Genomic DNA, 3693 nt, shown 5'->3' with positions numbered 1-3693 from the left:
GCATTTCCATTTTATATATATACTTTTTTCTTAAATCAAAACTTGAGTTTTCGCTTTCCCTTCATCTTGTAAACAAAAAAGAGATAAAAGGCAAATAAATCACAACAAAATGAAAATTTAACTTTATGTATGATAAAAATATAATGCAATAACAAATGTAAGTGAAGAAAATTTTTCACACACCACAAATGAACACTAAATTTTTGTTATCCAAGTTTGGGAAATTCCACTAGTTCAACCCTAAAAGCAAGGAATTTTAAAAGAAAGAGATTTCTCTACACTTGTTTTAAAAAATGGATATGCATCCTTGAAACATGTTAAAGATGCAAATGACCTATGGATCCAAACCTTTTAAAGAGGATAACAAACGCTCATTAAATTTTCAGGTAAATGTGCGTTGGGATAATTACCGGAAATTAATACTAGCCATTATTTTGCCCATTTTCAAAAAGCTGACTTAACGATCATAGATGATTGTAAAGTGATTTTTCATGCTGAACAGCCTATATTTTTGTAAGGAATGACTTATGGATTGGGAGTCAACACTCAGTTAAAAATCCCTCGCCTCCCCCATTTCCATACGATTTCAAAACCTAATATTTAAAAGCTTAAAAGAGTTTTCAATCCCTAAATATTACAGATACTTTTTGGAATTATTTCTCTCTACATTTTTGCATTGTGCATTTCCATTTTAGATGTACACTTTTTTCTTCAATCAAAACTTGAGTTTTCTCTTTCCCTTCATCTCGCAAACAAAAAAGAGATACAAGGCAAAGAGATCACAACAAAATGAAAATTTTAGAGTTTATGTAAGGAAAAAGTTTAAAGCAATAAAAAATGTAAGTAAACAAAATTTATTCACAAGCCACAAATGAACTCAAAAGTTTGGATAATTCAACTAGTTCAATCCTAATAGCTTGGAATTTTATAAGAATGAGATTTTCTACACATGTTTTAAAAAAGGGATATGCATGCTTGGAATATATTAAAGATGCAAATGACCTATGGATCCAAACCTTTTTAAGAGAATAACAAACACTCAATGAATTCTCAAGTGAACGTGTGGTGGGATATTTACCCGAGTCAAACAAGCCATTATTTTGCTCATTTACAAAAACGATGACCTAACGATCATAGATGATTGTAAAGTGATTTATCATTCGTAACATGCTATATTTTTTTAAGGAATTACTTATGGATTGGGAGTCAAATATTAGCTAAAAATGCCCTGCCTTCCCGTTTTTTCGACGATTGCAAAACCAAGTACATAAAAATTGCAAAAGAGTTTACAATCCCAAAAAATTACAGACACTTTTTTGAATTATCTCTCTCTACATTTGTGCATTGTGCATTTCCATTTTATATGTATACTTTTTACTTAAATAAAAACTTGAGTTTTCACTTTCCCTTCATCTCGTAAACAAAAAAGAGACAAAAGGCAAATAGATCACAACAAAATGAGAATTTAACTTTATATAAGGTAAAAATTTAAACCAAAAAAAATGTAAGAAAATAAAATTTATTCACACACCACAAATGAACACAAAAGTTTTGTTTTCCACTTTTTGGAAATTCAACTAGTTCAACCCTAATAGCTTGGAATTTTATAAGAAAAAGATTTTTCTACACATGTTTTTAAAAATGGATATGCATGCTTGAAAAATGATAAAGATGCAAATGACCTATGGATCCAAACCTTTCAAAGAGAATTTCAAATGCTCATTAAATTCTCAAATGAATGTGTAGTGGGATATTTACCCGAGTCTAACAAGCCATTATTTTGCCCTTTTACAAAAAACTAACCTAATGATCATAGATGATTGTAAAGTGATTTATCATGCATAACGGGCTATATTTCTGTAAGTAATGACTTATTGATTGGGTCAACACTCTGTTAAACATCCCACACCTCCCCCTTTTCCAGACAATTGCGAAACATAATATTTAAAAACTGAAAAGAGTTTACTATCACTAAAAGTTACAGACGCTTTTTGGAACTATCTCTCTCTACATTTTTGCATTGTGCATTTCCATTTTATAGGTGATTGTAAAGTGATTTATAATGTGTAACGTGCTATATGTTTGTAAGGAATGAATTATGGATTCGGAGTCAACACTAAATTAAAAATCCCCCACATCCCCCTTTTCCCGACCATTGCAAAACCCAATACATAAAAACTAAAAAGAGTTTACAATCCCTAAAAATTACAAAAAAATTTTGGAATTATCTCTCTCAACATTTGTGTATTCTGCATTTCCATTTGAGAAGTATACTTTTTTCTTAAATCAAAACATGAGTTTTCACTTTCCCTTCATCTCGTAAACAAAAAAAAAGAAGATAAAAGCCAAATAGATCACAACTAAAAGAAAATTTAGAGTTTATGCATGGAAAAAAATTAAAGCATTAAAAAATGTAATTAATGAAAATTTATTCACAAACCATGTTTTGGAATTTTATAACAAAGAGATTTTTCAACAATTTTTTTAGAAAAAGGATGTGCATGCTTGAAACATGTTAAAGATGCAAATGACCTATGGATCCAAACTTTTTAAATAGAATAACAAACGCTCATTAAAATCTCAAGTGAACGTGCGGTGGGATATTTACCGGAGTCAAACAAGCCATTATTTTGCCCATTTACAAAAAGAAGACCTAACGATCATAGATGATTTTAAATTGATTTATCATGTGTTATAGGCTATAATTTTGGAAGGAATGACTTATGGATTGGGATTTGACACTCAGTTAAAAATCCATCGCCTCCCCCTTTTCCCGACGATTGCAAAACCTAATATATTTAAACCAAAAAGATTTTACTAAACCCAAAAATTACAAATACTTTTTGAAATTATATCTCTCTACATTTGTGAATTGTGCATTTCCATTTTATATGTATACTTTTTTATTAAATCAAAACTTGAATTTTCACTTTCCATTCATCTCGTAAACAAAAAAGAGATAAAAGGTAAGTAGATCACAACAAAATGAAAATTTAAGAGTTTATGTAAGTAATAAAAAATGAACACAAAATTTTTGTTATCCAAGTTTTGGCAATTCCACTTGTTCAACCCTAATAGCTTGGAATTTTATACGAAAGAGATTTTTCAACACCTGTTTTAAAAAATGCATCAGCTTGCTTGAAACATGTTAAAGATGCAAATGAACAATGGATCCAACCTTTTAAAGAGAATAACAAACGCTCATTAAATTCTCAAGTGAACAAATAGTGGGATATTTACCCGAGTCAAACAAGCCATTATTTTGCCCTTTTACAAAAAGCTGACCTAACGGTAATAGATGATTGTAAAGTGATTTATCTTGCGTAACGGGCTAAATTTTTGTAAGTAATGACTTATTGATTGGGAGTCAACACTTAGTTAAAAATCCCCCGCCTCCCCCTTTTCCTGACGATTGCAAAACCTAATATATAAAAACTAAAAAAGGTTTACAATCCCTAAAAACTATAGACACTTTTTTGATTTATCTCTCTCTACATTTGTGCATTGTGCATTTACATTTTAGATATAGACTTTTTTCTTAAATCAAAACTTGAACTTTTCTTTCCCTTCATCTCGTAAAAAACAAGAGATAAAAGGCAAATAGATCACAACAAAATGAAAATTTTAGAATTTATGTATGGAAAACATTGATAGAGTTAACAAATGTAAATAAAGGAAATATTTTCACCCACC

The sequence above is a fragment of the Aristolochia californica genome, unplaced genomic scaffold (genome assembly GCF_029961685.1).
Source record: "Aristolochia californica isolate CCGP_79_NKW_82.1479 unplaced genomic scaffold, dmAriCali1.0.hap1 SCAF_3, whole genome shotgun sequence".
Taxonomy (NCBI): Eukaryota; Viridiplantae; Streptophyta; class Magnoliopsida; order Piperales; family Aristolochiaceae; genus Aristolochia; species Aristolochia californica.
This window is presented reverse-complemented; position numbering follows the sequence as displayed.